This window comes from Rhinolophus sinicus, linkage group LG13, assembly GCF_036562045.2.
Source record: "Rhinolophus sinicus isolate RSC01 linkage group LG13, ASM3656204v1, whole genome shotgun sequence".
NCBI lineage: Eukaryota > Metazoa > Chordata > Mammalia > Chiroptera > Rhinolophidae > Rhinolophus > Rhinolophus sinicus.
Window position 1 is genome coordinate 31,766,099 of NC_133762.1, and position 23,009 is coordinate 31,789,107.

At 43.0% G+C, this 23,009-nt stretch overlaps 1 protein-coding gene across 8 annotated transcripts in view; it reads left to right on the forward strand.

The window, feature by feature from the left end:
- ZHX3 (zinc fingers and homeoboxes 3) overlaps positions 1–23,009 on the forward strand; it is a 134,472-nt gene that overhangs the window by 23,333 nt on the left and 88,130 nt on the right. The window contains exon 1 of one of the 8 annotated variants that reach the window (XM_074317283.1): positions 11,535–11,672. The exons of the other annotated variants lie outside the window; for them this stretch is intronic. The gene's annotated coding sequence lies outside the window, so the exon portion shown is untranslated. Of the gene's footprint in view, positions 1–11,534; positions 11,673–23,009 lie in introns of those variants that run through there. 8 annotated transcript variants of the gene reach the window in all.

Sequence of the window (23,009 nt, forward strand, 5' to 3'; positions counted from 1 at the left end):
GAAACGCTATACAAAGTAATTCAAAGGATGGCAGTCGGGGGACATTCATTGTAGAGGAAACAGTCTTGTTAGCCTCAGTGGTCTCTGAAAACAGTAATTAATCATAATTATCTTGTTCAACAGGAATAGGTCAAATTATGGTTTAGTTAGTTCAGAAAGGCTGAGAAGGAAGTAATGCAATTTAGAAAGCTTTCCTTCATAAGCTTGCACGTTTTAGCGCTTTGGTTATCCCTAAAATTAACTTATGTGACACAATTCTGTCTCTGAAGATACTGGATTTAAAAAACCATTTACTCCCTTCTCTCTCCAACCGAGCTCAGGATCGGGTGTTTTCTGTCCTTCACAGCCCTGGTGGCTGTCTCATCGCCTCTCGTTGGGATCTACATAGGAAGGACTCAGGGAAATCCAGGAAATCTAGAAATGAAGTTATATGGCAGAGAGAGTGTGTGATGGAAAAGAGGGTAGTCAATATGAAGAAAACTTCGGCCTTATTTCACATCTTAATCTGAACAAGAAAACTTCTTGGAGTAAAACCATGGGAATACAGTGTGTATGGAAAAATCTGCATCATTCATTCCAAAATATGCACATCAGATATCAAACTGGACACAAGCCATATGAGTATCCGAACTATGGAGAGAAGCCAGACAAATGTAATGAGTGTGGGAGAGCCTTCTGTTATCTCCAGTGTTTTGAAAAAACATAAAAGAAATGACAATGGACAGAAAACCTATAAAGTAGGGAATGTGGGAAAACATTCAGTTCTTCAACTTCACTTTATATTCATGAAAGAGCCCACAATGGAGAGAAGCTCTGTCAATGTAAACAATATGGCAAAGCCTATAGAGCTCAAACTTTTCAAACACATGAAAGGACTCACACAGGAGAGAAACACTATGAATGTAGAAAATGTAAAGCCTTCACTTGTCTTAGTTCTTTTTGAGAACATAAAAGAACTCACATTACATTGCAGAGAAACCTAATGTATGTAAACATACATATATTATGTGATATGTAATGTGGTAAAGCCTAATGTATTAGAGGACTCCCACAGGTGAGAAACCTTGTGAACATAAGCCGCGTGGTAAAACGTGCAGTTCTAGGTTCCCAAACGTGAAAGAACTCACACTGGAGAGAAGCCCTGTGCATGTAAGGAATGTGGAAGAGCCTTCACATGGTACCAAATTTTTGAAGACATGAAAGAAAATTCGCTGGAGAGAAACCCTGTGACTGTAAGGCATGTGGGAAAGCCTTCATTTATCACACAACTTTTCGAAGACATACGACAGTGCCCACTGGAGAGAAACCATATAAAATTGCAGAATTGGGGGAAAGCTTCAGTTATCCTGGTTCCTTTTCAACACATGGAAGGACTCACTGGATAAAACTTTTCAAATATAAATAGCATGGGAAAAACTTTAATTGGCCCACACACCATTTCATGTGAGGACTCCTAATGGAAATTAAATAGAAATATAAGTAATATGAGAAAACTTAATAGACATTAATCCATGTATATTGTGCCAGAAAGCTTTCAACATAAAAGAGTTCTTATTCATGTTGTAAATATATTGTATTTATTGAACTTCTGTTTATAGTACATCATTGGACTGTGGATTTCTACTAATTACTTTCAGAAGTGAATATTCATGGGAGAATTCTGAGAGTTGTCTTTCAACAATAGTACATAAGATTAATAGGCAGTGTCTTTTCCTTAAAACGTTTAATATTTTTCTCCATTTTGAAGCCTGTTAGATCCATGGGTGAATTGAAGTGTATTTTTATGTGCAGTTAAGTTAAATACCTCTTTAAAAGTTTTATTTGTTCTGTGTTAAGGGGCCATTGGAAAAGGATAGTTTGGTGTTTGGGTTTTCCTAGTGACCTTGTGGCAGTCTTTTATATCCCTGGTCCATCACATATGTTCTATCTTTCGCTCTGACAAAGCTCCTTTGTGGGGGTAAGGGGTATAAGAGTCTTTTTCTATTTTCCAGACAAATAGTTGGAATAAGTTTTATGTATGGCAAGTTTATGACAGAATATAGTTTCATGTAAATTATTATTTTCATATTTAGCCCTTTGCTTTTTGTCCTTCCTTCTGACTAGCACTTGGTGGATAGATTTTGGTTTAAGATGAGGGCAACAAAATCTAGAGTTGGAGATATTCTCCCCCGTCGGTAATGTTAGGAACTTGATTTTCTAAAATCCGCCTTCTTTATAGTTCCATGTTAGAATTCATTAATAGCCACACTTGCATGAGATTTTAGAAGGTAAAAACGAAAAAGGTATTAGTCAGATTTTGGAGCCACCATTCAGACAGACACACAGACACATAGTAGCCAGGGGAACACCATCTTCTGACCCATAATCTGGATTCTTTGACCTTCCAATCAAGACCACCCTAAAACCACTGCCAACTGTCTGGTATTTATTGTCTGAGAGGTGTAGCTTTCCACTGATTTCTTCACAAGTTCCACATCAAAGATCCATCAGAGTTTGTAGTTTTCTGTAAGCCCTCTGGTGTTCACCAGGAAGCTTGTTCAGACTCTTATGCCTCTGTCAGATTCCCCTCTTCTCTAGATGATATGCATGTAAGGTCTAATTCGTATAGGAAACCCCTTTATGCGCTAACAGTGCTAGTGAGGATGCTTTCCTGATTCACCATGGCCCCCACAGTGCTGCACTCAACAAGGAAAACGGTGGGGGGGGGTGAGGGGGGGTGTCGGCTGCATGTGCAGTGGCTGCCTCGACCAGCCCTGCCTCCTGTCAGGAAGACTCTGGATGTCCCGTTACCTGTAGCTGAATGTCATCCCTCGGTATGTTTTCAATGATACTTGATTGTGATTAAAAGTATGTGATTAAAAGGGATTTTTTTGGTCAAATGTACACTTCTATAGGTGTTTCATAAAAATACTGTTTTCTAAGCTTTTGTATGCCAACAAATATTGTTTTTCATTTCCTGAGAAAATATGTTAGAATGTCCCATTATAATTACAGATTTTCAAATAAACTTTGTGACTCTTCATTTAAAAAAAAAAAAATTTACTCAATGACAAGCCAAAGACAAGAGCAGTTATTATCCCACGGGACTATGTACATGATTAGATACTTAATATCACGGTACCAGTAGCCCCACCATCCCATTCCCCTATTTTCACCAAGAAAATTCTGTTCCTTTTCATGGCAAGGAAGAGGAATCCTGCAAAAGAAGAGCTGCTGGGGGCGGGGAGCTTTGGAGTTAGCCTTTCTTGGCTGACCACTTAGAACCCCCTATTGGTAGGAAGGAGGTTTTGAGTTTGACTTGCAGTGTTTCGAATGCTTAAACTATACTTACCACCGGGCCTGTCGTACCCAAACACTAAAGCATTGGGAAAGGGAAGTTGTAGAAGTGGTTGCTATGGCCCTTGAGCCTAAAACTTGATTTGCTCTAGCACGCGCTCCATTTCTTATTTCCTTTTAGCGCTGCTAGTCCTGAGAAGCCTGGCGTTCAAGCTGGTGAACTGGGTGCCAAACATGGCATAGCGTCTCGGTTATATTCCTGTCACTTACCACATCCTTCCACGCGCTGTCTCATCTCCTTGGTGAACGGCAGGGAGCCGCTTGAATGCACATCTTGAGACCTATTAGGTTGGTGCAAAAGTAATTGCGGTTTTTGTAGTCATTTTTTAACCTTTTAAACCGCAATTACTTTTGCACCAACTTCACAGAAAATGGCAGTGGAGATTTAGCAATGAACTCCACCAGAACTTTCAGTTTGCAAGCTGAGATTTTTTAAAAAGTATTTCTATTTTAGAAGAAAATAGGAATTCAGAGTATTTTTCCCTTTTAGTAAAACATTTTCTTCTAAAGCTGAGAAATACTGAGCCAGAGGCCCCTGAGTATTTTGATGGTAGTAACATGGTCTCTAATATCAGACTTTCCCGCCCTACGGAGCTCAGGAACCCTGGAAGGCTTTGCTGTGTTACGGTGTTCTTTCTAATGCTTGAATTGCTAAGAGTATTCCATTTGTGAAGTATTTGTATGCCTGCTGTGTACCAGGCCCCTTGGGGTTAAAAAAGAGGGTCCCTCGTCTCAAGGAACTTATTTTTTTTTAAGTTAGACTAGGTGTATTTAAATCTCTAACCTCAAGTAGACTATGCTCAGTGCTGCGAAGGACGTACTGTGTTTCCCCGAAAATAAGACCTAGCTGGACCATCAGCTCTAATGCATCTTTTGGAGCAAAAATTAACATAAGACTCGGTCTTATTTTACTATAAGACCTGGTATAATATAATATGATATGATATGATATGATATGATATGATATGATATAATGTAATGTAATATAACACTGGGTCTTATATTAATTTTTGCTCCAAAAGATGCATTAGAGCTGATGATCAGGCTAGGTCTTATTTTCGGGGAAACAGGGTATAATCAAAGTGTAGGCTCACAGACGAAAGAGAGGTTACTCCTGGTGGTGGATAGAAGTGACGAGGGCATTGGAGCACGCTTTCAGGGAGTGTTTGTAATCAGACTGCATCTTGAAGGTTGGGTAGAATTTTGAACCATTATATTTGATATTCTCTGTTTGCTAAGGCATTTATTTTAGCAAGACTACAGAAATATTTTGGGGCTTAATGAATTAGCTTTGAGTGAGCTAAATGACTCACTTGTCCAGGGTGCCTCATTCCTCAATTGTTTTGGATAGCTTGTCTCTGTAATTACCATATGAAGTATTAGGAATGTATGGTGGACAAGGGCTTTCCTGGGAGCCCTTAAAAATCATCTCAGGATCATAGTGAATGTCTCAACTCCCAAGAGAATTGGAAATATAATGCTGTGGTGATGACAGAAAATCAGAATGATAGTGGAAGGTATAGGTGTGGGTATATGATTTAGGAATTGGGGAAAGATGGAGTTCTACGTGTTGTGGTGAGGCCTTTGATAGGAAAAGAATATTCTGCCCAGTTAGGAGGCTCTTGAACACTCACCGTCTCATTTCTGAGTCTCTTTCTCAGGGATGGTGGGCAGTGAAGGTAGGAGAGCCCTGTGGGCTGGGGCCGTAATAAACTGAAGGAGGCCGGCTCCTCCTGTTCTTTCTCCCTTACTCTAGCTAAGCAAGAGGGTTTTCCATTTTTACAGGAAGGCTGCAAAGCCGGGCCCAGGATTTCTCTTTCTGCCGGAAGGAAGCTTCTGTATGTTTGTTTCTGGGCTTATCCTATCCCAGAGCTGTGTGTCACTGCCACAGAGTGGCTTCTCTCTCGCTGCTGTGTGGCTCTCCGGGTGCATCCTCACTTCTTCAGTGATCCCGAGTCTCACCGTGGTAGGTTAGTTATTGTTGCACCGTTGGGCCAGCCTTGCAAATGCTGGTTGTTATACCTGCCACCTTGCCGTTTCTCCTTTCCCGTGCTAAGGCTCTATTTTCTGTCTTCCAATGGCCCCATCAAAACAACACTTTTCAGGAAGCTGAAAAACATACCACTTGCTACCTTTTGTGCTGAAATGGGGCCCTGGCTCAGAATTCTGATCTCCTTGGGAACCAACACATGCAGTTATGAAAAGATAGTATTTCCCTTTTTGTTTATTCCTGATAATGCCAATAGCATTTAAAAGCCAAGATATTTGGCAATGCTGTATGCCTCATTTAACCATGGAGGTGACTAAAGCTGCTCTAATAAAAAGAATTCAGCTTCTCACCAGTAATGCACTTACATTATATGCCGACTGTGTGTCACGTAGGGTTTCCAGGCGGGAACTCCCACCTGTTCTGAGGAATTTTTTTCGCTTTCCCGCTCCCGAATCCTGAGAAAAGTTGGTCGGGAAATTGGGAAGATTGGCTCCTTGAACCCAGGTGGTTGGTAGTATCAGCCGTCACTTTGTGGAAACGATTCATCGTGGAGAACAGAAAACAGTTTACATCTCGGGATTTAGCAATGGGAAAGCAAAAAAAATTCCTGAGAATGGGCAGGAATTCCCACCTGGAAACCCTAGTATCAGGTGCTATGCTAGACACCAGTGGGAGCAAGTAAGACGTGGGTATGTACTTTAGGAATTGGGGGCAGATGGAGCCCTAAGTGATGCTGAGGCCTGGATAGGAAAGGACTAGTCTGCCAGGTTAGGGGGTCTCTTGAACACTCACCGTCTCATTTCTGACTCTCTCTGGCCTGGTGCCACGTACAGTCTGGTAGCTCCATGGCCAGGAAGCCACGATAGATTTACAGAATAACGGGGCCGGAGGCAAAAAGGCCTGGTGTCTAGTTCTGCTTTTGCCTTTTATCAATTACATGACCTCAGGCATTTGCCTCTGTTTTCCGTCAAGTGGAATGAAACACCTTTTAAAAAGTTTCATAAGACTTTTATAATACTTAAATGACACTACACAGAAAAGAGCTTTGAAAAGGACAAGTTACTATATATGCAAATATAGGTGGGTGATCAGCAACTGCCTTGTTTAATAGGAGTAGCTAATGGAGAGTGTCCAGTAAGCCACGGCTTCCGAGTCACCAAACACAATACTTGGACTAAATATTATTAATATTTCACTAATTGTAATGTTTGTTAATAAATAAGGAAACTAGCTACATTTTGGTGCCTCGGGTTAATATAGGCAACTCAGTCATCCCTAAAGAACTGTAGATTTAATACATACTGGCATTATTTCAAAAAATGGTGCTTCTAGGTATTTACTATGTAAACAGAAATTTATTACTGCAACAATGGGTATGTGGTAATGCTAATAATCTAATTCATACAATGGAATTAGAGTGCAGTAAGACAAAACATGATCTGAGCCACAATTATAACACAATAAAAAGTATGCTTTGTGAATACTAGAAGATAACCTGTAGTTTTTGCAGATTTAGGTACATTAGGAGCTTTGAATTTCATGGTTCCTTTTTGGTTCCGACCTTCTGTTGTTTTTGTGGTCTCTCTTACCTGCATATCGCTGAGGAACTAAGACCTTTCATTGTAGATATTTCCTCTAGAAACCTGCACAAGGTTTGGTCTTTCTGAACCTCAATTTACTCATAAAATGTGGCCTTTTCTTTCTTATGCCAACCTCACAGGGTTGTTGAGACATTCCAATAAAGTACTAGAAAGGATATGCTCCTATGTATGTGACGGTCCTCATTCCATCAGTGGCTGGGTAGTTCTGGCCAACAAACGCCACAGAATGTCGATTTATAGCACAGCCCTCGTTCAAGTTTCCTGGTTCTTCCTCCTCATGATTCAGTGCCTCCCACATCCTTTTGTCCCATTGTCATTCAACAGCATTTCACTTTATATCTGGTTGGCGATTAGCCAGCATTTATTGAACTTCTGCTGCCTGTCAGGCATTGTACACAGTGCTGAAGATATTGAGGTGAGAGGGCCAGACCCTGATTCCGGAGTTTCCATTTGAGTGGGGGGGGATGAGCCCAAGACTGCAGCATTAATTCTTCCCTGAATTTCCAGCTTGCTCATCTTCCCTACAGATTTCATTTCAGACTTGTCAGTCCCCAGAGTTGCGTGAGCCAATTCCTTAAAATAAGTCTCTTAATTTGTGTGTATACATACATAATACATACATGCATGCATGCATGCATACATACATACATACATACATACGAGTACACACATTCATTCTATTGGTTCTGTTTCTCTGGAGAATCCAGACTGATATCGTACTCGACAAATGCTGTCGTTATCAGTGAAGAGGAGGAACCAGTGTGGTAAGCAAGATGCTCGGTGTAGTTTTAGCCATGTTGAGTTTGAGGTGCCTGTGGAACCCAGATGGAGATACCGGCAGGTCACGGTCACCGAGGTATGGAGAGTTCCCACGAGTGGTCTGGACAGTGGGGATGTGTTTTCAGGTCACCAGTGTGTAGCTGTCTGTTGAAGCTACGTTTGCGGATGATTTCAAACAGAGAGAGTAGATATGTAAAGTAAGAGGAAATATCAAGATGGAACCTCAAGAAACACCTACATTTAGGGGAGAAGTGGAGGAAGAGAGGCCAGTAAAGGAAACCAAGGAGCAGACGGGAGGCTCAGGGGAGTGGGGGTATGGAAATCAAGGCAGGGGAGAATTTCAAGGAGGGAGTGCAGCCATAGAGAGTAGAGAGAAATGTGGATGTATGTCCATTGAGCTTAGCTCCTACGTAGTATCATTAGAGGTGACAGTTTCAGTGTCATAATACATTACAGAGAGTGGAATAGGGAGAACCCATGGTGATGGAGTGGAGATGCGTGTTTGCTGCTGCTGTTTCTTAAAGGAGCTCAGTTAGGAAGTATGAGGATGAGAGGCGGTGGGCTTCCTGGGGAGGGGTGAGTTTTGGGCAGAAGGGACTCGAGCGTGTTCAGAGGCTGAAGAGACGGAGCCTGAAGCAAGGAGGAAGGCAGAGATCCAAGGGCGAGCGAGGACAGTGATTGATCACGTTCTCTCCGTGGATGGACGGGCTCGCACATTGTGGGCAGTAGCATTGCCAGAGGAGGGCTGCTGCTTTCACTTGCTGTGGGAAGCAGGGGCTGTTTGGGGACGCAGCTATGTCTATAGGAGATAGGCGCCGGAAGTTTTGCCCTCATTAAAGCTTCTGTTTTCTTTGTGAAGTGAACCTTTGGCAACAACTGCTAGCCAAGGGGAGATGGAGCAGTCTCGTCTTTGCAGACAGAGGTGAAGGTATAAAATTACTGCTGTGAGGCATGAAAGTGGAGGCTGGTAACTGTTCCCCATTGTCTATTGAATGAAAGTTACCCTCCACGGTCTGATGTTTATAAAGTCCTCCACAACCTGCCTGTAACCAGTTCTGTCAGCCTGCCTAGCTTTTTTGTTTCATCCCAGCAGCCTTGTACTTCAGCCGAGAGTAGCTCCGCTGTAGCACTAGAACGTGGCTTTGAGAGATCGGGTGTGAAAATGCCACTGGGCTCTGAGTCACGGGTCCTGTGGTCCAGGCTGGGCTCCTCCGTTTACTGGCTGTGGGACCTTGGACGTACCTTAACTTCTCTAAGTCTGTTTCTTCATTTGTAAACTGGTAATTACAACACCACCAACAACAGAATGATGATGATGATGGTTGTGTTAGATGATAAAGTGCTTTTTTCAGTACTTTGAAGAGGAAAGTGCATATAAATGGAGCTGGTGTCATCAGGCCATGAGAGATCCTAGTGCAGTGCAGGCTTTTGGGTGAATTTTCTTCTTTACCACTGAAGTCCTTCCCCTTTCTCTCCAACGATCCAAATTGAGCCTGTATTACTGAGAGAAATGCTAGCTTCTGTAACAGATAAACACTGCTGAAATCTCAGTGGCTTACAACAGTAGCGTTTTCATGCTTATTTCAAATGCAATCAGCAGTGGGAGTGGTGGGGGCCCAGGCTGGTGGGCGCTTTGCCATCTTCAAGCCGTGGTTTCCGAGGTTGCTCTGGGTGTCAGTGTCCGGCCAGCAGCGTGGCAGAGAGGAGTAGAGGATTGCCTGGGAGGCTTTTGTGCATCAGGCCTAAGAGGGGAGCTGGTGACTAAGGTGAAAGGCGTGATGGTTGAGAGGAGGCATTCACTGGGTGGGAGATGCATTTGGGGTGTTTGGGGTTTAGAGTGCACAGGATGTTGGAGAGGGCTCAGAAGAGTGAGGCAGGACCTGTGCAGCCCTAGAACTGAACAGAACAACAGGCCACTTCTCCTACCTTAATGGACAGAGCTGGGAATGGCTGAGGGGCCTAAGGTAAGGACTGGTTCCCAGCGAAGGCAAGTTTACAAAGGTGGGAGAGAGCCCCAGTGCAGGGCAGATAGGTGGGCGAGAACTGGGCTGTTTATACACCTTCTGAGATGAGCTTCCTATCACTGTGGGAGGCAGACACTGGTTATCTTTTTCAAGATAAGAAAGCTAATGAGGTGGTGCCTTGATAAAAGCCACACAACTAATAGGCAGCAGAGCAGTGAGCCAGGTCTTGAGTCTTGCTAGGTCAGAGGCCCTGGTGGTGAGAGCCAGGAGCTGTCCCACCTGGAGAGCTGGAAACCTGGACTCTGAAGTGGGTTTGAGGTGAACCCCTGAGCATGGGGGGGAGAGAGATCTGTGTGGTGGCTGTTCTTTGACAGGTGACTCACCCTTTGGTGAGGAGGGAGGGCAAGAGAGCATTTCAGGTGTAAGGAGCAGCCTGAGCAAAGACCCTAAGGCAGAAACATGCTTAACGAGCTTGGGGACTGAAAGCAGAGCAGGCTGGTCCCTGACGAGCAGGAGGGAGAGGTACAAGAGGGGAGGCTGGGGAAGGAAGCAGGGCCAGGTCCCACAGGACCAAACAGGCCGCGGCAGGCGGTTAAGCTGTTACTCCAAGGGCAGTGCAAAACCGTTGTACATTTTGAGTAAGATGGGGTAAGATGGTCCAGTTTATCTGTTAAAAAGACCACTCTGGCCGTTGTATGGAGAAGGGGTTGAGGGGAGGCCACAGTGTACGCTGAGTGTAGTGGGTGGGAGAGAAGGAGGAATTCAAGAGAAGTGAGTCTGGAGCTCAGGGCAGAGGTTCAGGCCGGTGAAGAAAATTTGATCCTGTATTTCCTGTTAGCTCACTCCCTGTCCTCAGCCAAGCTTCCTGCAAGTAGCCTTATCCACAGTTGTCTACTTCCTCAGCTCCTCCACTCAACCCTCTGTGCTGTGGCCTCCGTCACCGCCACTTCCCTGAAATGTCTCGGGTAAAGGGCACCCAAGGCCCTTCATGGTTCGCCAAGTGTAGGCCTTTGGCCCTCGCCTGGCTTGACTGGCATCCAGGCACACTGTGAGCCATTCCTGCCTTGAGATGCTCTCCTCCTTAGCCCTCTGTGTCTCTACTCCCTCATCCTGTGACCCCTGGTAGTCCCCAGGTCTTCAGGCCAGCCCTGAAATGATAGCATTCCCCAGGCTCTGACCTTGGTCCTCCTGGGTGTTCTTTGTGCCTCTCGGAATAGAAAAAGCCTGCCCCCCCCTTCATCAGGCCAGTGCCTACTTGCCTTTCCAGCTTCATCTCAGGTGCCCCCTCCTCCAGGAAGCCTTCCCTGACCCTTCAGGCTGGGTTAGGCGCCGCTTCTCCTCCTTTCCCATTTCTTCTGGAGCTTAAAGAGGATATGATAGCACTTAGCACCCTGCTTACTTATTTATCTCCCCAGGCTAATAGTGCTCCAAGGATAGGATTACCACGAAAGACTTTGTGATCTAGGACAAAGATTGCTTTCTGTAGTTCAGGTGAAAGCCACACTTTATAATGAAGGTATCTACACCTGATTGTATGTCCTTTAGTAGAGCATTCATTTCTCACTGAGGCTGAGGGCTCTGAATACTGGTATAATATCTTCTGTGAACAGAAGGAATTAATTTAACTCAAAAGAATTAGTAATTGTCTCCGTATTCTGAAAGGAAAAAATTTGAGAATTTAAGAATATGAATAGCTTTGGAAGAACTTCCGAAGACCCACACTGCCTAGTGACTTGGTTCTCCTCCACTCCCTCGCGCCGCCCCCCAAACATGTTACATGGCCCTCATATTTGTGATTCCACAATTCTGGCTTTGACAGCACAGTTGCCTCCATGGTGACGAGCACTAACATTCTGCGGGGCTGGATGGCGATCGCCCTCCGAGGCAGCCAAGAGGCTGAAGGAAAGATAAGCTTTTGCCTGGAGAGCCTTCCCCCTTGCTAACCCGCTGGCTGTGTGAGTGACAGGCGAGATGGGGAGAGACAGTGCCGTGTACGCTGAGGTACGTATGTATGCAGTCACACATCTGGGATTTCAGTGAGGTTCTGGGCAGTTAGCGTCAGGAAACTCGCATGCTTCTCTTTTAAATGCCTTTTTGTACTCTTTCGAATTGTTTATTTTTGTCTTTCTCTCAGTTCCAAACCCACTTTATCTTTTTTGGCAGGTGGAACAAAGAAAATAAAATGTTGAATCACTTTCTTCCTAGTGGCTCGGTTTTTAGAATCTTTCTTGATTTTTTTCCCCCCAGTGTTTAGTTTTCTGAGTCTAACAGAGCACAAAGCAGAGATGCCTTTGACATAACAAAATTCTTAGCTTCATTAATCAGAATAATGCTACAGGTTGTACTTGTGCCTTTTTGATGTAGTGTTGGGCTGATTTTTTTTAAGAAAAAACTATGGGGTTGTTGTTATTTACTTTTAACTGTAAGCATCAAAGGAAGCAAGACTGTCTAAGGATATGTAATAGCTAAATTTGAGCCCCCACATTACTCCCTCAAGGGTTTATTGTTATCAGGGTGAGAAATGTGTGCACACAGGTCACACTCTCTTGATTCCACTTATGTTTATTTCTGGTGTCTAAACAAGACATTCGGATTGTAGACTCAGACAGGAAATGACGTAGGGCCTTCCAGTATGCCCACTGGTGAGGTGCCAACTCCCCTTCTTAGGAGGCGGACCTCTTTGTTAGCCCGAGAATGTCCTTCCTCAGAGGAAGCTGCAGTCCGTATCTTGTGACCTTTGACCCTTTGGCTTTGCTAAGTGAATCTTTCCCACCATATACAACGTGTACATCCTTTCAAGTACTTGAAGACAGCTCTCATCTTCCCTTGTGTCCGCCAAGCCTTTCTCAGGTGTAACCTCCTTCTTCTGTATCTTGTGATCTTAACAGATGAGCCCAAGGTTTTGGTAGCTTTTTCTGGTGGCTCAGTCTCTTGTTGAACTTACTCTCAACTGCAACCCACCCTCATGGAACCCACTCTGAGTGGAGGTTCTAAAATGTCTATGGAATGGAATGTTTTTATCTCGGTGGTCTTACTTAACGGGAAAGCATTTCGTACACGTGATAATATTAGAAGAAAACACAGGCGTTGAAGTCCTGGGGTGCAGGTAAAATGCCAGTAGAATTTGATTTCTGGCCAGAGGGGACTTATGCACTGACTGAGTCTGACAGTAATAAGTGCCAGCTTGGCCCGAGCCCTCCACTGTGCCAAGGACTGTTACGTGTGCCATGTGTTCAGTCCTCACAGTGACCCTGGTAAGGAAGATGTCATCCATAGCACGTACGTTACTGACCTCATCTTTACCGCAAAGAAACTGAGGCTTAGAGAAGTCGGGGCTCGCGCCGTGTTTCCCGTGTGCAGTGTGACCCAGACTTGGGGCTCCTAATACACCACGACATCCCTTCTCTAACCCCTGGGCACACAGAGCTGACTTGGGCCTCCTATTTAGCTGTCTGGTCTTTTTAATTAAAATGTAAATTTAAAAGAAGAAAGAATCGGATAATTTTGTGCAACTCACCAGGGTGCCTGGAAGCGTGTTCTTCACGTGGTGGGTGCGACAGTAGAACGGAGGTCCCTGGTTCTCTGTCCCCAGACCCAACAAAAAAAGATGAAGTCCCTGTGAGTTCTTCTGTCTTGGGATGGCTAGGGCCACTGCAGACACTGGTAAGTCTATCTGAAACCAGTAAAAGTCTGATGCCATCGTGGGAGGCTAAGGACTGAACCTTCGATTTGCGTTTGGGCAGCTGGCTAGCACAGAGCGATGGGAGAGAGTATGGCCGTTGCAGTGGAAGCTGGGCTGGTAGCCAGACACCTCTGTTGGGTCCCGGCTCTGCCTCACATGCACACTGATCCTCTGTGGGCCTCCGTGTCCTCGTCTCCTGGGAGTTGCAAGGGAGAGAAAGGCATGAGGGCAGAGGGCAGTTGGTTAGCTCTTGTCCTTTCCCCACTCTTTCAGAGGTTAAAACAGCCCTTTTGGGGTTGGAGAGGCCGTCCTGGTGCCCTATTTCCCAACTACACACTTGAACCTGTGGCACAGTTGGAAGTTGGAACTTGGGGAGGCTGTCTGCTGTTTCCCCTTCCCCCAGTCCCTAAGAGCTTGGTGAGTTGGACACCATTACTAACTTGGGATAAAAGTAGCACTTGTTAACTGAGCAATTAACATATGCGACTGCCTAGAACTTCTCCACCAAGAGTTTAGAAACGGTTGTTAATTCCCCTGTGGTCTGAGGAGGGTGGTGCTCTTTCATGGGCCTTCTTCAGCCCTGTTGGGGGAACACAGCTAGTCTTTTGAGTCTGGTGTTTTAGAATCATCCAGTCCTGCCTGGGTGCACCTCCTGGCCTGAGATGAACCCTAGCGCTGTCCATTCTCCCTGTGGCTCTGGAATGCTATAGATGCGGCTTTATCAGTCAGAGTCCCAACAGGAAAAGTTGGCATTCTCAATTTAGGATAATTCCAGGAGAGTTTGCTTAAAGAGGTGTGGGTAGGTTCTAGAGGAAATCAGAAGCAACAGAGCCAGAACCCTGGGTTATGGTCATTGTGGAGCTGATACCACCTCCAGCTCCAGTGGGACGAGTGGATAAAGTGGTCCTTAGAAGCCAGAAGGGATTGTCATTTACAAGAGGCCACCTGGAGAGGAGCGGTAACTTTTGGTTGGGGCATACACAAGTGAAATACATTTCCTAATCTCACCACTTCCCTCGCCCCAACTCCCACCCCATTTCCTTTCTCAAGTCTCTTTCTGGGACTCAGCATTGGACAAGCTCAGTCAGAGGTCAGAGGCACAGGGCTTGTGGATGTGATCAGAAAAGATCGGCCCCCGCTGGGACGGAGAGCAAGGTAGAGAAGGGTGGAGAGTGCATCTGGGGACCATAGGAAGATATTAGACAAGAACCATGCAATTCATAAGGGGCAGGGGTGTGTGTGTGTATGTGTGTGTGTGTGTGTGTGTGTGTGTGGCAGGAGAGCAAGAGGATGAGGTAAGCATTTCTTGAGCATCATCATGGGCTAGGGACTTGCTTAAGGCACAGTCGTGTTTCGGGGTAAGTGGCATTGTTTACATGTTATAGATGTGGAGAACTTGGGCCCAAATCACTTGGCCTTAAGTCGGCTCAGTCCTGGTGATCCCTGTGGTGACAAATGGTAGCCAGATGTCCCTCACGGCTGATCCGCAGGAGCCCATTCCAAAAAGCCACCGTTCGTGGCATCGCTGGGAAAACAGGGGAGGACTGTGAAGGAGCTGCTGGTTTTTTTTCCCCTTCACGTCTATGAACTTGAAGAGAAGGGGAAAGAGGAGGAAAAAAACTCAAGTTGGCATGAATGATGTTAAGCGAGATCAAATAAGGTGAAAAGCAAAATAGAATCCAGAAATTTAGTTTTGCTTTTACCCGAAGTTCATGGGCGGCTGCTGTACAAAGTCCTTTTTACTTTCCACAAATGTTAAGCACTTTTCAGAACATGAATCTCATTACCTTTTACTTTTGGTTGTTTATGAACTTAAATTGCTCCATAAAAGACAAAGAACCAATTGAGCATTAAGATCAAGCTATGCTTCCTGTTATTTCACTTCTTGCTAATGTACAAATTATTACACTTAGGAGTTAAAATTATTTTTAATACATTCATTGTAAATGTATTTATTGAGCCATCAACAGTGAAATAGAAATTTTAAATTGAAAAAGGGGAATTGTAACATGCTAGAAAATAAACACCAGAATTTTCTGTTCTCGTTTTTGTTGCATACATGCTTAAATTTTGCAGGGCTAGAATTGTACAAGTTTGTATTATTTTCTTGTCATTGTATTTTTCCATGTTGCTATAATTATTTGTAGTAGTTTATCAGTTTACCTTAAATATTCTCCTACTTGTTGGATATTATTATTTCTTTATTCTGCTTCATGACATGAAAAAGACTAGCAGTTTTGTTGAACATTTAAGCGGTTTATTATTTTTCTTTGTAAGCATTGTTCACATTTAGTTTCACCATCCCCTCCTCTTTTGTTCTTTCTCACAGAGGGAAAGGAATTATTATTATTATTATTATGGTTATTGTTTTTACTTCTTCAGTGTAGCATTTATTAAATTATATGTCTACTCCCCCACTAGAATGTAAGCTCCAGGAATTATTTTTTAAGGATAATTTCTCAGAGGTAAAATGAGCATCTCTGAAGGTATATCAAGGAACATTAAAATAGTTTTAGGGGTTGCTGAAAGAAGCAAGATTATAATTAAAATGAGTCACTAAGCAGAGTTAGTGCTTAAAATGTTGATTTCTATTAAACCCCAGGTTTTAAAAATTATTGTTAAAAGAGAACTTGAATGTCACTTACGTTTACACATGAAATTTAGCTGAAACCCTAATGTGATTAAGTTTTCAAAAATGTGTTCTTGGCTAAATTGAATGTAGTGTAATTCTGAACAGACCTTGTTTTTGATGAATGCTATTGGCCCGTTGTCCTGCAACCCTGGAATATTCGTATTGGCTTGGTGGTCCCCTGGGCTGCTCACTGGGAGGTGGTCATCCCTAAACCGCTCTGTTCAGACCTGGGCAGCCTGGCCCCTTCTGTCTGTTCACTTCTTTACAAAGCTGGAGGCCTCAGGCCAGAGGGGCTTCCTTGTAAAGTGCTCTTCTTGCCCTTCCACTTGCCTCCCAGCAGCCATAGTTCTGCGCTCTGGAACAACAGACGAGTTTCTTCCAGTCGTCAGGAAACTTGAGAAAATCAGAGATCAGTTGCGGTTTCCACTCGCTGTGCCCCTCGCTCTGGCATAGCGCCTGGCACAGAGCAGAGGCACAGACACTCATCTGCAGAATGAAACGTCTAGAGACAGTTCTTCCAATGTGTGAATATGTGAATACAACCACGGTGTCCCCTTAGTCACCTCTTGTTCAGGTTTCATGTCCTCCAGCCATTCCTCGTGACAGAATTTCCCTCCCAGTTTCTCACCATGGGCTGTGACCACAGTTTCTCACCGTGGTCTGTGACCACAGTTTGTTGTTAGTCACTGTTAGAAAATGTGGCCAGATTAGCAGCAAGGTCTCTAGAAACGGTCTGATTTGCAGTTATTCATTCAAGTGTGCTTTCTTTTTTTTCTTTAGTAAAATCCCTGGTTGCTTGTATTTTTTCATATGATCTGCTGTCAAGCCTGCTCTCTTCCACGGGTGGCTTGTGCAATTGAATGTTTCCTTCTCGATTAGTGTCACTTGGGATTTGATGAGGGCTCTTCAGTATCCTCATGTGAGTCATCAGTAAAAATGAGCAGGAGAGGTCCCCGGAAGAGCTCTGTGGAAACCTACCTCCAAATTGACAATAATTCCCTAATCCCATGCTTTTCAAACTGTCATGTGCACGTTTGAAATTGGGAATTTGGTTAGAATGCAGATTCTGGTTTAATAGGTCTGAGGACAGCCTGCGACTCTGTCTTCCTGACAAGTTGCCAGTTGGTGCTGATGCTGTGGGTCTGTCAGGTCATACCTGATACCTGGAGTAGCCAGGCACAGTGCGGGCAGGGCTGTTCATGGGAACAAGACCTGCAGTGTTTGGATCACGGTGCTGTCCTGTCAGAGCCCCCAGGAGATACTGTTTGATGCAGATACTTGACCCCATCCTCAGAGCTTCATCTCCTGTGTCACAAGGGAAATGAAGAAAACAAGTGGTTGGGGACCTCTCTGCGTGTTTGATTGGACCCTTTATTCCAGCCTGACAAGTTGTTCCCTCGCATATTTGTTATTTTCAAGTTTCTTGTCATCTGGACATTTGATAAAGTGCTCATGTATACTGAGTACTTTTTAAAAAAGTTATTAACCTGGTATACTTTCATGTACCAGAAAGTTACCCAAAGAGAAACGAAAAAGATACTTAGTTTTTAAAACATTGGTTAGAAAGTACAGTGTTACTGATAACATTCTTTTACAAGAAATGTTATGGAGCATCCAGATTATTTTCACTCCATTGGAATTTGGAGAAAATGGATGCATTGTTGAAATAACATTCCTAAAGTGAAAGATACTCTTTTGGCTGGCAGCCTTTCAGTAACAGATTAGCAAGTAAATTCTGGAGCACAGGGTGGGGAGGTCACGAGCACCTGATCCCCCTTTCCTCCAGGCCTTTCATCTGTTAGCTTACGGGATCGGTGCTTGTCTTTTGCTCTTCGAACAAGGCAGGTAACAGGTGACCAAGACTCTTTTGGTCATTTCAAGGGATTTTTATTAGGTCAAAATGTAGGCGACAAAGCATTTACACTAGAGCTCGTGACCTGATCAACAGGGCATGTGTCTGCATTAGGAATTCCCTACCTCATTGTGAGATGAGCCCTTGTTTCCTCAAAGCCATAGGATGAATAGGAAGAAATATTCGGCTAATGTTCTTGAAAAAGAAGTTTTGAATCATTCTGCAGCCCTTAGGGGTGGGCTTTCTAAGCTAGAGTTTGTGCTTAGAAACTCCCCAGCATTCTCCTTCCCCGAGTAGGCCTTGGGGGTGCAGTGTTCTTGAGGGGGGAGGACATTAGAATCACTTTTAAAGTGCATTCTACCCAGTGCCCTAGTTATGGCATTTTATGGTGTAGTTTTTGAAGTTATCAACACACACACACACACACACACACACACACACACACACACACAGTCTTACAATCCCTTAAATTTTACCTGAGTAGGTCACCTTTTTGTTTGTATGTGGTAGGTGTGGCCATCACCCTGGAAGGTATGCTGCCCACTGAATATCAAAATAGCCTCTCACTCTCTGAGCTCTTGAGCTCTTAAAACCCCAGGTCTGTCTTTTGAGCATATGGGGAACAGGTAAAGAGTAACGTGTTGCTGCTGTAGTTCAACCATTGATTTCTTCCCGTTCAGTGACTATGGTTTTCCATGGTTAACCAGATGTCTCCCTGTCCTTTCAGTTGCTCATAGGCAAGCACAGTTGCAGCAGCAATTATGCATTCCCTTTAACAATTTTCTTATTATAGTAATTTTCAAATATGTATTATGAACATCCATGAACCCACAACATAATCTCAGCAATATCAGTATCTTTCTAATCTTGTTTCATTTGTTTTCCACCCCTCTGTATCCTCTTCCCTACCCACCACCATACATGTCTTCCCCTGACCCTCCACCGGCTGGTCTTTTAAAGCAAATTCCAGGTATCCTATAATTTTATCTGTATATTTCAGTATATAACTTAATAGAGAAAAGAAAATTAAAAAAAAATTTTTTTATTGAATTATACATAAATAAAAATGAACATAAGTGTAGAATCTGGTGAATTTTCACAAACCGGATGGACCCATATAACCAGCACCCAGATCAAGAAACAGAACATTACCAGCTCTAAGCAGTGGACTTTTCTAGATGAATTCAATGTTAATTTCCAGTTTGTTCTTTACTAAATATTCTGAATCCATTCTGGTGCATAATTTAAGCTTTTATGGTATGTCCACAGTTTAATTAGGACAAATAATAAGTTTTCATTCCAAACATATAAAACACAATTTGACTCTTAACTCTGTTAAAGAAAACCCCCAAATCAAGTATTATTAGTCTCAATGAGTTGATTACTTCACCACTGTTCATTAATATGTTTAGATAACAATGACTCTTAAATTCTAAAGACAGTGTCTTCCAAATATGTCACAAAAATGAATCCTGTAACTAAACATTAAATTAGGAAACCCCAATCAGAGGAGAAAGACAACAGCAGCAAAAATTAAGCCTTGACTTGAAAAATAATTAGGCTGTTTCAGTTTCAGTGAAAAATAATAATACTCATATTCAATCCAGGTTGAAAAGAATGACTTGAATGTATTAACAATGATTAAATAATAGAACTTAAAACACACACACATAACTGTAGTGCAGTTAACACACCTAAAAACAGACACAAGTTCTTTAATATCACCTAATACTCAGTATATGAAAAATTTCCTGAGTGCTCAAAAATGTCTTTTTTTTTTTTCAGATTCATGCTTTACTTTTAATTGATGGTCCATATAAGATTTGTAGGTTTAGAAGATATATTTTTTAGTCTATCTTACAGTTTTTACATAACGGCAGCTCTTATACAGTTCTTATGCCTGTGCTTGCTAAGTTATTAACCAAGAAAATGTCGTCAGTTGTATCATGATTATTGCATCTTTGGTTAGGAAAGATATTTTTAAGTTGATCCAGTCAACCTTTCCAAACCTGTGCTCACTTGATTTAGGACAACGTGTACTTAGAGATGCTGCTGTTGCCCTCCTTCTGCCAAGTATTTGTGTTATTCTGGATTTGCCTTTCTCTGGCAGCATCTCTCATGTATTTCCACATATTCGTAAAGTTTTATGTGAATTCTATTCTCTGATCTCCCGTTTTTCATATAATCCACCTTGAGGTTATGTGACTGCCCTTTCAATAGTGGAAGGAACACTACGTGGGGAAGGAAAAAAAAAAAGCCTAGGTTCAGATCTCCGCTGAACCACTCATTAATTGTATGACCTGAGGCAGTGTACTTAACTTCCCCAATTATGAGTAATAGGTTTGATTCCTTTTCAGTGGCCTGCATCAAACAATACCACAAATTGTTCGAAAAATCCTAAAGCTCCCCAAACTTGTAGACAGGGAGGAAGGAGGAAGCAAATTATTGGGTCACTGCATATCTTTCCAAATTACAACTTAGGGAGCATTGCCTAAGGAGCCAGGGCGGGAGGCCCCAAGATGAAGGAAGTGGGAGAGGAGACACAGGAAGAGAGATGACAACTAATATTTACTGGGTGCCTGTCACTACTTTTCCACGTGTTCATTTGGACCTCACAACGGCCCTGGCGATCTTATGATCAGAGAAACTTTGGCTCTGCTTGCGTAGCCAAGCGATTCAGAGCAACAGTCTGGGTTGAAATCCCTGCTTTGCCACTGTGTGACCTATGGCAAGGTCCTTTGCCTCTCTGTGTTTGATTCCTCATCTGTAACATGAAGATAACAAGCCTCTGCTTCATAGGGTGTTGGTAAGGATTGCGTGAAATACGTGTGTAAGATGCTAAGCACAGCACCTGGCATGTCATCAGCATTCAGGAAAGCAAACTTATTTACCCACCACTCCTTTTTAGACTTATAGTCTTTTTAAAGGAAGACTGTGCAGTTTTAGTAGCTTAGTAAGAGAATTGTGACTACAGAGTTAGCAGATTTTCCAACAGCCATAGCAGAACTTCGTCAAACCCGAGTGCTGGCCTTTGAAACTGGTCATCTTGAAACACTTACTGTTTCCATTGTTGCCCTTGCTCAAAATGTGTTTGGACTTCTTATTACTGGTTTGTAGTCAATAAGTATGTTTTGGACAAAATTACAACTAGAATAGAGGTGAATAAGTACATCATTAAATTTAGCTGTTATTCAACAAACTTTTATTGACCACCTACTATTTTGTCAGACGTGCTATGGCTGAGCATTAGGACTATAGCAGTGAACAAGTAAGGGTCATGTCCCCATGGCATTTGTAATCTGGGGGCAGAAAGCTTTCATCAGTACCTTGGATTGTGTTAAAAATGCGACAGTACTCAATAACATTGTTGAAACTGCTGAAAGGAAAAATGCTAATTTTGGAATGTTTCATAGATATGTCCACTACTTTTATTGGTACAAGAGCACATCTTTGATATGTTACCCAAAAGAAGACAGGTGCCTTCTTTATGAATAAAATGAGATGTTCCGAGGGAGACACCATGAATCTATAGCCAGTGCAATGATATAATCAGCCTTTTAAATTCAAATTGGGAATAAAACAGGATCTCCTTTATTTTCTCTCTGTTTAACTGTGACTTTGGAGTCATTCATGAACTTGAAATAGGAAGCACAGTTATCATAGGAAGCACAGTTGAACAAGACAATTGGAACTAAATTATTCACCAGTGGCCTGGTGATGATTGAAAACGGCTATACATTCAATAACATTTGTTAGATTCTGTTCTATGTCTAAGAAGTGTGTTGATTTCTTCTTAAACTTGGCAAATATTTGTGTCCATTCAATGTAACACCTTAATGTTAAATAACTGCAAAATATATACAGTTAAACAAAATTACAGAGTCTCAAAATTCAAAGGGGCTTTAAAGAACATTTAGGATTCGCCCTTACAGTATAAAAATACTATTTTTGACAATTAAGTTCATGAACTTGCCACTGTGCGCTTCCATTGGCCGCACTGTACAAACAGCTCGGTAAGGTTTCATAACCTCAGTATATCAGTGGCTCACAGCTGTGTTCGTGTCGACATGTGGCAGTGTCTTGCTGAGTGGCGTTCATTATTATTGTTGTATATTTTTGTGTGCCATCGTGAGAATGTCTGAGCTTGAATTAGAGCAATGAACAAACATTCAATTTCTTGTTAAACTTGGCAAGAGTGGAAGTGAAATCAGGGGCATATAGTTCACGTTTATGGGGATAATGCCATGAAGAAAACGGCAGTATACAAATGGATTAAATGTTTTTCTGAGGGGAGAGAACACGTCACTGATGAAGAGAGGTCAGGGTGGCCAGTAATGAGCAGAACTGATGAAAACATTGCAAAAATTCGTTGAATTGTGCTTCAAAATCGGCTGACTGTGAGAAGCATAACATCGATGGAGAAACAGTTAGGAAAATCTTAACTGAAAATCTCGGCATGAGAAAGGTGTGTGCGAAAATGGTCCCGAAGGAGCCCACGAATGAACAAAAGCAAAGGAGAGCTGAAGTTTGCCAAGACCTTTTGGAGAGGCAAGATGATGTGCTGGGCCGTGTTATCACTGGTGGTGAAACATGGATGTAGCAATACGACCCTGAAACAAAGCATCAAAGTGCACAATGGAAGTCAGCCAATTCTCCACGACCAAAAAAGTTCCATCAGTCCAAATCAAGAGTCAAAACGATTTTGCTAACCTTTTTGATATCAGAGGGATTATGCATAATAAATTTGTACCAACAGGATAAACAGTTAACCAAGTTTACTAATTGGAAGTGCTGAAAAGGCTGCATGAAACAGACGAAAACAACCTGAGCTTTTCGCCAACGATTCATGGCTCTTGCATCACGACAATGCACCAGCTCACACGGCACTGTCTGTGAGGGAGTTTTGAGCCAGTAAACAAATAAGTGTATTGGAACACCCTCCCTACTCACCTGATCTGGCCCCCAATGACTACTTTCTTTACCCAAAGAGAAAGGAAATATTGAAAGGAAGACATTTTGATGACATTCAGGACATCAAGGGTAATACGACAGCAGCTCTGATGGCCATTCCAGAAAGAGTTCCAACATTGCTTTGAAGGGTGGACTAGGCACTGGCATCAGTGCATAGCTTCCCAAGGGGAGTACTTCAAAGGTGACCGTAGTGATATTCAG